This window comes from Tympanuchus pallidicinctus, unplaced genomic scaffold (assembly GCF_026119805.1).
Source record: "Tympanuchus pallidicinctus isolate F22 unplaced genomic scaffold, pur_lepc_1.0 scaffold3, whole genome shotgun sequence".
Classification (NCBI taxonomy): domain Eukaryota; kingdom Metazoa; phylum Chordata; class Aves; order Galliformes; family Phasianidae; genus Tympanuchus; species Tympanuchus pallidicinctus.
This window is the reverse complement of record NW_026294747.1, coordinates 74,946,684-74,960,079: the sequence shown is the minus strand read 5'-3', so window position 1 is coordinate 74,960,079 and position 13,396 is coordinate 74,946,684. Positions and strand designations below refer to the sequence as shown.

At 42.4% G+C, this 13,396-nt stretch overlaps 1 protein-coding gene across 2 annotated transcripts in view; it reads left to right on the top strand.

The window, feature by feature from the left end:
• The first annotated feature begins 1,824 nt into the window (after positions 1-1,824).
• Positions 1,825-13,396, top strand: part of APBB1IP (amyloid beta precursor protein binding family B member 1 interacting protein) — a 58,804-nt gene continuing 47,232 nt past the window's right edge. The window contains exon 1 of one of the 2 annotated variants that reach the window (XM_052694448.1): positions 1,825-2,053. The gene's annotated coding sequence lies outside the window, so the exon portion shown is untranslated. The remainder of the gene's footprint in view (positions 2,054-13,396) is intronic. The other variant, XM_052694449.1, reaches the window with a different exon arrangement.

Genomic DNA, 13,396 nt, shown 5'->3' with positions numbered 1-13,396 from the left:
AACCTCAGAGAGCATTCAAGCATTCAAGGTCTTCCGGGATTTCCACGATTTTCTCCTCATTTTCCAGATGGGTGCCTTTCCCATCTGCACTGTTCCATAGAGAGAAAGATGCCTACCTGTTACAACCAGGTATAAGGAGAGCAGGAAGATACTGCCATTCAGCGTTCCTAGTTGTATTTCAGGACACTTGGAGAGGGCAAGAATGAGCAAAGCTAGACATAGGAAAAAAAAAAAAGGCTCATTTGCATCACCAGAATAAATGTTTTCTGCATTATTATATAAATGCCTTGGTCATGTATTATAAGAACAGCAAAATAAGTGAAAAACCATTGCTGTAACCAGGGTGGGGCCTTATTACTGGTAGATTACATGCAGAAGTGAACTAATGCTTTTTGGCAGCAAAATGCACTATCAAATGCAAGTCTTTAAACATATGCAACACATTCACTGCGGAGTGCTGATTGCAAAATTGACCTTGGGATGGTTTAAAAAACCAATTAATTGACAATGAGCATTTTGAAGTTACCTCTCTCCTTAGTACTGTAATGATCCCAAAAGGCAAAAGAGCAACTGCAAAGAATGTCAGCAGTGAGAATACGCAGTACCCTTGGAACCTGACTCCCAAACTGATGAGTTAATGTTTAGAAACTCTGTGATTATTTTTCAAATACTAGTAAGTTTGTCAGGTATGGATGCATTTGTGCCTAGCCAAAGATGTAGTTCTGACCTCAGCAAATCTCTACTAAATTACAGACAGTTTCTCAATCAAATAATGTATTTTGCTTTTTTGTTTCGTTTTGTTTGTTTGTTTGTTTGTTCATTCTTAAGCAACAGAAGCTTAACAACAGTGTTCTGTTCCCTAAATGTGCTCTGAAGTACAGCTGAACTGTGTCAGTTGGATTTTTTCATAGCAATTACCCCTTAAAGCACTGACACGTGTTTGCTGTGCAAGATGTGGTGGTAATTTAAAACGTTACCATCCTTCTGCCACAATTATTTTATCTCAAGCAGTGTTGGAAGTACAGAATATAGGATTGTTTCACTGGTTTGTAGCAGAACATGGTGATTTAAAATAGAATCATAAAGGTTGAAGATCATCACTCAAATCATCTACTCCAACCATCAACCCACCAATCCAACCATCAAATGTCTTTAAACACAAGGCTAAGCTAAACCACCTTACGATGTTTCTAAATTTACTTTGAAATAACCATATTGGAGATGGAGACATTTTCATTTATGCTCACTGTGCCACACTGTCAGCTCCTTTGATACTGAAGAAAAGATCAGCTAAAAGCATTGGTTTAGGAGAGCTACTAACTATGAAAATAGAATTTAAAAACAAATCAAGAGATGAGGCATATCTGCTGCAGCACTCCAAATTTCATCTTTTTCTCTTGATGCAAACTCACTGAACTAACTGATGCTTGCCTTTTATAGTTTCAGGTGGAAGACCCAGACGTGATCAGGTCTTTTCTGTGCCCCTTTGGATGGAATTTAATACGATCTGTAGGTATTTTTACTCAGTGACTTAAATTTCAGCACACCTCAAACAGTGCTTCACAATGCCACAAAGCGACGGAGAAGTGGGATGCTGCGAGGGCAACGTGCTGGCTTGAGATGGATTACAAATAAATACGCAAATAAATATATTTACAAAAAGTGCAGCCAGTCTCTCCAAGATCACTTTTCTGTCAGAAAACCAACAGCCCGGCCTCGCTGAAGTGGCCAAGGGTCTGGCGTGCCTCGGGCTCCATTTCGCGGGCTCACAACAGCCTTCGGGGCGGCCTCGAGCCGGGGAGTCACCGCCACCAGCAGCGCCGGGGAATGCAGCGGACACCTGAGAGCGGCCGCCTGCCCTCGGGGCTGAAGGCGGAGGGCGTTGCTGCGAGCGCTGGGGCGGCTCCCGCACAGGCAGCCCGCGGGCCGGCCCCACTTCCCCGCAGGCGCAGGGCGGGAGGGTTCCCGCCGCGAAGGGAGAGCCGCAGAGCCGCCCCGCCGCGCCTCCTGCTCGCAGCAGCGCCGGGAGCCTCCTGCCCTCCCGCCGGCCAAGGTGAGTCGGGGGAGAGGGAAGCGTCGGCCCCGACGGAGTGGGCGGGAGGAGGTCTGGAGGCGCCCGGCTGCGGTGGGGGTGCAGCGATAGCGGTGCCGGAGCGGGGAGCAGCGGAGGGCCCCGTTCCGGCCGGGGGACTCCCGCCTGTCGGAGGGCGGGAGCCGGCTGAGGGGAGCGCGGCAGCCCCACCGTCGGGCGGGTCGCTCCCCGCGGGGCTTCCGACGGCGGGCGGGGCCGCGGCGGGTGGCGGCGGTACGTAGCGGTGGGGCCCCGCGTTCTCCTTGAGGAGGCCCGCACCGCGTGCTGCCTGCACGGGAATGCTGGGGACGTAAACGCGTACAGACAGTCCCCACGAGGTCCAATCCAAAGGTTTCAGCTTTGGATAAAATTTGGACGCTGGAATGCCTCCTGCCAGCAAAATACGCAGGATGCCATCACACCGTGACACAGTTTGACTTGCTGAGGACCGTTCCTGCCCCACATTGCTCCCATCTGGAGTTGATGTGGCTCCTGCTTGTTCCCTCTTAACCTCAGCTTCTGATATTTTGGCACTCGTTTTTCCTCTTTGGTTCTAGCTCCCCTTTGTGAATGATGTGAAACCCATGTTTTGCCATCTGTCCCCAATCCAAAAAAATACCTGCTTCAAATCTGACCCCGTGAGCATCACTGTTAGCTGGTGTAGGTGTGGCATTAGCAAGGCTGGGCACAGTGCAGTGCTCCATCAGACCTTGCAGAAGGCTGTGCTGGGCGATCTGCTCCACCTGTACAGGCTCCCACTTGTTCACCTTCACTGACTTTACAAACTTGTTTTCTAGAAACTTGGTAAAGAATGTGAATTTGGGTTAAAACTTAGTTTAAAACAGAATGTTTAACTTCATTCTTCTATTTCCCCTCGTGGGCTTGCTAAGGAGACTATTGCACTTAATTGTACCTCGTTCTTTGTGCAAGCTTTGCTTAAAAATGGAGATAATGTGGTTAGAGATATGGATTACAAATATCTTTGGGACGTTTAGTCAACAGAATGTTGCAGAGAGCTGAGTAATCCTTGCTTTATGTTCTTAAAGAATTTGGGTCCATCTGGGACCATGGAAAATTGTACTGACTCTGAAAGGGTATTTTTAATCATTTCCCCTTCCTTATTTCTTTTTCAAATGCCTCCTTGGGTACTGCAGATACTTCTGGCATTGGGAGAAAAATTTGACTGAAAGCTCAAAATTATTATTGGGCAAATTGTGTTTTAATTGCTCATGCTGGAATTTGTGATTATTTGCTGTGCATTATCTTCAAGCAGAATATGAGTCCTTTGAAGTACTGGTTTATTTAATTATCAAATATTTATTCCTGCTCAGTTTGACTTTTACTGGTTAAAAGACTAAATCCTACTATAATTGAGCAGTATCCAGTAGATCGCATGCAATAACTCATGCATTTATGAGTCAGTGGAGAGACTTGATCTTTCTTAACAAGTAAAGCTTTAGAAACTAATACATTTGGGGGGACAGGAACTTGCACAGGGAGGCAGCAGCATGAGCACAGGGGGCAGCTAGTTTAGCCATGGTCTGAGGTTTCTTAGGAAGTAACAAATTTCCCAAATTCACTAAGATTTTGTTTTGCTGTTTTTCACCTTTCCTGTTAGCAGAAAAGGAACTGATGTCTTACAGCTATAATTTAGTATGGAGTGAGGAGAGAGGTGAGGCTTGGTGCAGGGATCAGCAGTTGTATCTGATCTTGAAAGTATCTGAGAAGGCTACTGATCTGGTGTGCTCCTGGAGCTGAGAGGAGGGACTGCTTCATTCAGGAGGGAACCTGTCTGTTTGCAGATCACAAATATCCATCATTCAAGGAGGAATCTGGGAACATGGATTTTCTTGAAAGAGCAGTTCTATTTCAGAGGTTCTATTACAGGGATATACCTAAATTAGATTTTACTGCTTATCATTCAGGTCCTTTCCAGCTCACTCTGCAAACTATCGATATTTTTCTTTCTGGTAAATCTTTTCATCTTCCATTTCATAACATCTTGACTTGTTTTGTTTTATGCTTATCTGACCTGTAGTGACATTGACTTCACGTTGTCAGGTGCTGATCTGAGGCAAAAGTGAAACTCAGCTTTTTGGTTGCCTGCAACAGTATACTGTCCTTAGCTTGTTTCTTTTTGAAGACTTCTAGTGACAGTGACATGCATCCATGCAGATGACCCTTCCCACCTCCCAAAGTACTTGCTGGACTTTATAGGCAGGGTCCTCCTCACTCAACTTCAAACATTACCATGTTAGTCACCAGAGGTTTTAGTTACCTTTATGGTCGACTGAGAAAGAGAGAGATGCTTGTCAAATTTCTGAGTTCTGCTGCTCAGTTTTAGACAGCTACTCATCATGATCTGTTAAACTGCCTTTGTTTCTCTTCACTGACTGAAAAAAAAAAAAAATGTCTAGGATAAGGAGATTGGATGCAAATAACGAGATTGGATGCAAATGTTGTAGAAACTCCACCATATGTCTTTTCATGATTAGGAGTGACCCGTTTCTCCTGAAAAAGCAAATTTTAGCCAGCTTTCCTTATCATCCTGCATATTGATTCCTGACTACCCTAGATATTAGTTCATCTGCTAGAGTGGAAGTCATTACACTGTGAAAGAAACAAAGGTGCCTATGTCCTCCTCTCCTGTTAGGAGACATTTGCACATTTGCATGAACACCCATTCCTCACCACAGCTTAATACTAATTTGTAGCATTGCTAATGAGCCGTGAATGAAAAGGAAATAAGTAGTTTTTATCTGACTTACAACTTTAATGTGGGAATTCGCACACTAGCTTGGTAATGATTGTTGAAAAATGATTGTTTGTCATTAGTTTCTAAGCCTTTCTTTTGAAAATTGATCTTTTAGATTGGTGGCAAGCAGTCATAACTTTTGCTACCAGAAGCCACATCAGATGGCAAACAGCACTTTTTCTTCTTGTTGAAAATTGATACAGCATGCCATGAGTTTAGCTTCAAATAAATCAGTGTAACAGTTATTAAGGTAAAAAGGAGTGTTTGGGGGAGTGGGTGCATTATGAATCCTAGAAGAAAAAGAAGACTCAATGTGTATGAACTTTTTTTTTCTATGCAACTTTGTTTAGAAATATATCCAGAGGCATTACTAGTCTAAGTTTTGTATCCTCAGAGTACCTGCATTTTTTACTTTTACCCTGTGTATTTGCTTGCAGTCTAAAGCAGTAGCTGTAAAGCCATGACATGTAACACTAATATCTCACTGTGTATCTGCTATCAGTGATGAGCTGACCCTTTGTGGCTAACAACACTGGCCAAGGAAAGTTCTCAGTTAAACTCAGACCATTTAACTGACATAATAAACACAAAATGTTTATTTGGTGAAATTTTTTTCATCTTACCCACACCTGCCAGGAAGAGGGGGAGAATACAGGGAACAAGTCTGCAAATAGCAACACTGCTAGTACCCTCGAGCTCAGAGAGATAAGAATCATAATCATAATGGCACTAACTGGGTGCCTTTACTAACGAGAGTTGCAAATGACTTTCTGAGTCTCCTGTTTTAGGCAAAATGGTGTCTGCTAGAAGGCAGTTTGCCAAGGGAGTAGGAAAGGTCCACAGAACAGTCCCTGTCAGCCACTTGCTGGCATGCAGTCCATAGCAAATGAAAAGTTGCTTCTCAGTGGCCTTTGTTGTTTGATTTAGGTGCTCGTCTTTGGTAGCCCAGGGTACAGACACGTTATTACTTTTCTTCTTCTGAGAAGGATTTTTGTAACCTTTCCAGCATTACAAGGCCTGCCCCATTCTCTTGCTTGGTGTGGGAATTTCACTGAAGCACAGAGTCAAGAAGGATGCATGGGCCCAATAAGTCCTTCTAAATGTGTTTTTGTGGAAATGTGTCAGGAAAGAAAAGAGTGAGGCAGTGGCATTTCCTTATCATGGAAGGAAAACCATACAGAAATGGAACAGTTATGGACATGTCACAAGATTCTTCTCTAGCTACATTTTCTTCCTGTTTCCTCTGTGTGGTTTAGGGCTTGCTGGTCTGTGGCAAGGCAGCCACAGCCATACCAATATAGCACCCCATCTGGGTGACTCCAGGCTTCCTCCTAGCCTAGAAATCTTTGTCTGAAATGTATTACTTATTGCTGTTTCTGATCACAGTGTGTTTTGGTGAAAAAAAATACTGTGCTTAAAGTTTGTATGGTAACTTTCATTCCTTTTATTCCCTTTCTAAATTTGTCATGTTGTTTCCATTTTCTGATATTTGGCATTCCTTCATTCAGTAGAATATTGGGGGAGGTGGGCAGGTTTTCCCACATTGTGGATCCATCTGTTGCTTTCTCTCTCATGTGTGGGCTTCCGTTTTATGGTGGTTAGCCAGTCTGTGAATGCAGGGTCAGTCTGCCTGTGGATTTGAAAGCTAAATATCAAAATATTTGTTTAGTAGGGAGCCACAAGACAAGCCACCTATCACTGGGTGACCTGGGGATGAGGGAATTCTGGGAGTAGCTTAATGATAGCAATTGGGAATGAAATCCTTAGCCATCTTCTCCATTTCTGGGCAGCGTGAGGCTAAGCATCCAGATGTGCTGGATCCAGAATATACCAACAATTTAACTTTTTTTCCTTGGTGGCAATTTTTAAAAATGCAAAACAGTGTTGTTTCATCGTGTTAGTTATGTACAGCTGTGTTGGATAACTGGGAAAAAAGGAAAAAAAAAAAGGAAGGAAAAAACAACCCCAACATCAGCAAACATAGATTATGGGAAGGAACATGGAAGAGGATAGATAGAAGTAATTTGTCCAGCTTGCTGCCTTTTCCAGAAGATAAATCGGGGCAGTGGACATCCTTTTGCTGTGTGCCAGAAATTTGGCTTAGAACTAGGAGTTGTTTCTCCAGCCAATTCTGCATGAAGATGGCTATCATTTAAAACTTGGTGGAGAGTTTGTGCCCTCTGTATAGCTCACAGTAGGAAAATCCCCAAGCTGGACCATTCTGCAGTAAATAATTGTGACAAAGGGAAAATGAGATTACAAAGTCTGTGGCTGTATAATATTTCTTTAATGCTGTTAGACCTAGGCCAGACTGAAGCATGTTATCTGCTGAGAGGACACTATGTAAAGAACAGAAGTGGCACTGCTTCCTAGCTCCATAAAAGCAGTCCCCTTGTGGAGTTGACAGGAGACTCCGAAGTGAAGTCCTGGAAGATAAAAATGTCTATTTCAGGTGCGCAGTCAATTTAGTCAGCAAGTTGTCTCCACAGTGGTTAGCATCATGTATTTCAGAAGAAGGTATAAGAAATCCTTCACTGAGAGGCACTTTGTTATCTGTCTTGAAACCTTTGCTCAGATTCAAGATTAGTAAAGCCTTTAAATTGGGCCATGAAGTATGAGATTCATCATTCATACCTATGTTTCTGTGTTGACCTAATTGCCTTTCAGTACCTAAAGGGAGCCTCCAAACAGGAGGGGAATCAACTCTTTGAAAGAGTAGGTAACAGCAGGACAAGGGGAAATGGTTTTAAGTAGAGGGAGGGACCTAGGCAGCCTGGTCTATTATTAAAAGTGGAGATTGGTGGCCCTGTATGTGGCAGGGGGTTGGAGATTCGTGATTCTTGAGGTCCCTTCCAACCCTGGCCATTCTGTGATTCTGTTTCTCTAGAATATTAACACTTTTTCAGCTATAATTGTGTGTAGAGAAAACCAACTCAGCAACTTATTAACTCACTGGTTTTGGTGATAAATTTTGTGGGTACACTGTGCAAATTTCCTGGAAGAATTGTGCAGAGTTTTGGTTTCATTTAATATGCCATTCTTTTTTTGTGTTATAAACCAGGGCAGTATGATGCCTCAGTAACTTCCTCTGGCTCTTTATGCACTTTTTAATCACACTCCTTTCCTACTGATCTCTGATCTGGGCTCCCTGTGGGTTTCAAAACACTGTAGAATTCATTCTGCTCCAGAAGGCATTTAAACATTAAGCATTCTGCTAGGAGAAGGTAGTGGTCACCTGGATAGTCAAACAGCTGGTGTTTATTTTGGTGGACTTAGAACTTTGACATTTGTGTGCTGTAGCGCAGGGACTAGGAGGTGAAGATGTAGTTTCAATCTTTTTACGTGACTTGTAAAAATACAGTTTGTCTATTTTTATCCTTACTGTTTGCTTGTGTCACAGCTCAACAATAACAGACAATTCTGTGTCTGTAACTTCTACCAGATGACTAAGTGGTTCCTGACATGGTTCCTCTCACAACTCTCCTGCATGTTTTGTCCTACTGATATCACACTGTTCCTTGTTCCTCTTTGTTGTTTTGTAGCCCTTGGTTCATTAGATTGCATCAACTCAACTGAGACAGTGTTGCAGAGATGGTATTCTCATTTGTGATGCCGTTGGTGTTTCCGGTTCAGTATTACACAAGGGCTTCAAGCTTGTTTTCAGATTGCAAGTGCAGAACCTCGTTACCATGTGACTTAGACCACTTTTCCTGTTGAAAGGGGCTGGCTTTCAGTAGTTCTTGCAGAGGTGTTAGATAGTCGCAACTCTAATTTTGCTTGGTACCATGCCTGAGCTGCACAGTATAATCAGTTAGCTTTCATGATTGGGTGGTTTTGTTTGTTTGTTTGTTTTGTTTTAATAGTTTCTTTCTTAAGATGAATTCTGTGCTGTTTTCTGTTGCTACTGTCAGCTTCCTGCCAAGGGATGATGATTCTATCCAACAATTCCACTCCCTAGGTATTGTTCATGGGCATTGTGCAGTTGTCTTATGTAAATGTACGCATTGGTTGTAAACTCCAGTGACAGTGTTGGTGGATGAGGGAAGAGAAACAGATCTCATATGAGACAGATCTCATAGACTTTTGACACAGTCCCACCCAAAATCCTTCTCTCTGAATCAGAGACACATGGATCTGATGGATGGACTGTTTGGTGGATAAGGAATTGGCCAGATGGCCACATCCAAAGAGTTGCAGACAATGGCGCGGTGTCAGAGTGGGGATCAGTGATGAGTGGTGTATTGAGACTGGTACTGTTTAATATCTTGATTAATAATGTGGGCAGTGGCGTCAAGCACAGTACAGTGGTGTCTGGATGACACCAAGGTGAGCAATGAAGTTGGTACACAGAAGGAAGGATGTCATCCACAGGGACCCTGGACAGGCTTGAGAAGTGGACCTGTGTGAACTTTATACAGTTCAGCAAGGCCTGGTGCAAGGTCCTGAATGTGGGCTGGAGCAATCCCAAGCATCAGTGCAGACTCAAGGATGAGTGGATAGAGAGCAGCCCTGCAATAATGGAGTGTTGGATGAAAAACTGGATATGGGATGTGTGTTGTCAGCCCAGAAAGCCAATCCTAAGCTGCATCAAAAAAGGGTGGCCAACAGGTTAAGAGAAGTGATTTCCCCACCTTCTGTTCTGTTGTGAAACCCCACCTCAATACTGTGTTCAGCTCTGGGGCCCCCAGCTCAAGAAAGAAGGTGGACCTATTAGAGCGGGTCCTATTAGAGGAGGCCATGGGTATGCTCCAGAGGCTGGAGCACCTCTCCTATGAAGAGGGGCTGGGAGAATTAGGGTGGTTCAGCCTGGAGAAGAAAAGGCTTTGGAAAGAACTCATTGTGGCTTTCCAAGACTTGAAAGGACTACAAGAATGCTGGAGAGTGACTCTTTATCAGGGAGTAGAGAGAGAGAGTAAGGGTAACTGTTTTAAACTGAAAGAGAGATTAGGATAAGATAGATGAAGGAAATTCTTTATTCAGAGGGCAGTGAGGCATGGCACCGCTGCCCAGATAAGCTGTGGATGCCCATTGCTGGAGTCATTCAAGGCCAGGTTGGGTGGGGCCTTGGGCGGTCTGATCTTGACGGTGACTGCCCTTCCCTTTCAACCCAAGCCATTCTATAGAATTGCAAAACTTTCTTCATTCTTAAAATAAATAAAGCGGTGGGTGATTTTATTTTCTATAGAATCTGTGTGGTAAAAAAAGGTGACCACAGTGCCTTCTAATGGGATACAAGCACTAAAGACCAATAGCAAGTAACAAAGAAGAAAACATGGCTCACACCCTCCGTTACCAGCAACAGCACAAGTGCAATCTGTCCAGAAAGGTGCTGCTCCTTTGGCTGCTAACTTTAAATGAGGGTGAGGAGGGTCGGATCCAGGCTCCACCCCTTCCAGTCACTCAGGTGCATTGGTTGCACCTGAGCTCCCTGGCTTAGCCATGCCTTCTTACCTGGTGCTCAACCATTGGTTCCGGCCGTGACCTCACAAATCCACTGCAAGCATCTTAACAAATCAAGGTGTTTACAACCATACAGAAATCACACTGGTTAGTGACAGAGTTTGTATTACAGACCATCAAAGGTAGTTCCTGTTCTGCATGTCAGTGCATGACACTGAATTATATTAATGAGATTCTACTTAGCCTGTGTAGGATTGTGCACTGGGAGACTGAGTACAAGGACTGTTTCTTCGTTCTTGTATCTGAGCAAGGAATTTCTTTTTCGTGTCCTGGAGTCCCAGATCAGCCTTGTGAGAACAGGATAATGCACTGCCCACAAAGTCTGTTTCTCATGCAAATACAGCAAGTTGGGTAGCTTTCCCTGCATCTGCTGAATTTCTCTGTGGTTGGAGGTTAGATAATTAAATTCCAACTTCCCACTCTATAGCTCAAGACATCCAGAAATTTTCTTTTCCTTTTAAAATAAAAGTATATAGGGAGTAGACATGCAGAAGCTGAAAGCTTTGTGTGGCTCTGTTGCCAGGTTTAGAAATGCAGCACACTGGAGTTCTGTGTTGTTGGACAGGGCTTCAGGCTGCTTCTTGTGGAAGAGTTGGAGGTCCCATCAGAGGGTCACCCGAATGGATGTGTGTCGTTGGAAATGCCAGCAAAGCCTATGACAGAAGAAGTGTCCCTCAGACTCAAATGTTGAAGGAGAAGGCAGAGCAAATATGCTGAAATCAGACTTTTTTTGGGGTAAACTGAAACATAAAGATGTTAGTAGTGCAAAGAGCTCTTTATGCACCAGTCTCTTACTTTAGATTTAAATGACTTTTAAGAGCCAAGTGGCTGCTAAATCTCACATTGAGAAGGTAAAAAAAAAAAAAAATAGGACAAGAAGGTCTGAGGGGCTTGTAGTAAGTGGCAATATGAATAAATGTACTGGTGAGTCAAAATGCAATTAGTTGATATTTCTGTTTTATATCAACTTTGTGAGAGTTTAATATGCGTGGAACACACAGTGAGACTTGGTGGTTAAAATAGAAAGCTGAAGAGAATATGCACAGTAGGTAAACAGTGTGAGAAATGTGGGAGTATTAAAAAAAAAAAAAGGCAGCTTTCATCAGGAAATGAGAGCTCAGTGCAGATCTGAGGATGTGAAATTTGGGGGGAATAAACTAAGGGAATACCTTTTCCTGTTATTGGTGTCAATTCAAAAGGGGGGATAGAAGGCTCAGCTTAAATGTCAGTCACATTAAAAATACGTTTGATTCAGATGTTTGCCTTTCCAAATGCCCCTCCTAAATCTTCTTATTCTTTACAACCACTATTTCCTCTTTTTATTTTAATTCTCTTTTCTCTGCTTGAAGTCTTTTGCATGACATGGGAAACATGGTGAAAGTACTGACTTTTCAGTTTAGTTCATAGTGATTTTAAGAGTTGTTATTAGTAGTGCTATATACAGGATAGCTGCAGATATTTTAGAAGATACAAAGGAGGACTGAGTCTGTAACTCAGTATTCTTCTGGGAGCTTCGGTAATTTTTTTCCCCTTTTTTGTTAATAATAGCTTAATACAGCTGCAGGTTTCACTTTGAGTTTTTGGTTTGAATAACTTCAAGGCTATTTATAAGTAAGTTAAGAAAGAAAAAAAAAAAGATTCTTCTGGTCCTATATGCAGTAACATCTGCCTTGAATGGGCTAGTTCCCATGTCTGGTTGTTGTTTTGTCTATTTGTTCCTTCTGAAGCACGGAGAGAAAAGAAATGAGAATGGAGAGGAGTCCTGAATATGACGGAGCAAAGAAGAGAAGAGCAGACAGACACACTTGAGTTCCCCATTCTGGGCATTCATTTTACTGTCTTTTGTTTTTCTAGCTCATGACAAAATCTGCAATGAATTTTGAAAGTTCTTATATTAGTCTAAGAGATCATCCAATGTGTTTTCACATAAAAATATTTTCTTCACAGTGTGGTGATGGGGATGTTTAACTTTTCTTCCTAAAAGAATTTAAGAGAAAAAGACAGAAACAAGTAGGAGGAGTGGCTTGGTGATGGGTTGTCATGATAGATGTCAGCTCATGGAAGGTGACACTTGAAAGGGACGGACACTGACACACTTCCTTCTTAATGCAAGTGTTCTGGCCCATGTGCCTGAGGTGTAAAAAGCCCTAATGTTAAAGTCTATATGATTGGATGAGAAAAAATCATTAGTGACTAACTCTGATGTGGAAATGTAAAATTCATAGTGAATTATTTGCACTTAGCTTTTCCATACAATCATTTTATTTCCCCATGAATCAAATGAGTCTGAATATTCAGAAAATCATATGCTTGCAAAGAAGATATGAATTTATTAGTACCTTTAAAAAAGAAACCAATATAATCTGGTTAAACTGTTCTGTAATACAGTGTTCAGTGCTCTTTGTTGGTTGTTTTTTTTCAGGAAAACAATTTCAGTTGGTTCATGGAACTAGTCTGATGTCTTGTTCCTGAAAGTAAAACTGAAACAGCTAAACACACAACAACATACAAACAGCTACAGCTGATAAGGTCCTCAAAAGTCAGAGAAAACAGAAAGGTGTAAAATATTTGTTACTTAACTACTGATGAGACACTATCAGTACAATACCAGTATGAGCTGCAGCTCCAGTTCTTGTCTTAAACAGATCCAACTTTAATCTATCTGATCAAATAATTGCCATTTGCCTATCTCTTTTATGAAAATTGATTCTCCATGTACCAGATAAGCTGCTACACGGTTATTGATTTGAATATATGAATTAAGATTTAGTAATTATGCACGCAACCAGAATACTGCTGGATCTACAAAAACTGACTTTTATAGAGAAAGCTCTGTAGGATTCATACAGTGAGCCATTCAGTGTGGGTTGGTCAGCTGGAAACGAAGCAGATGAGATGACTTCAGCTTTCCATTTGCTCACTCATGTGTGACATGCTGTTAACAGCATTCAGTTCCAAAATCTGTAAGTCTTGGATTTGCAGGACCTAAGAGAACTGTGCAAATTCAAAGCCTTGCTTGCAGTTGCCTTGCTTGCAGTTGCCTGCACCTTGTTCAAGTGACACTCTTTTACACTACTTCACTTCTTCCAAAGGAACTTCTATAGAAGAAA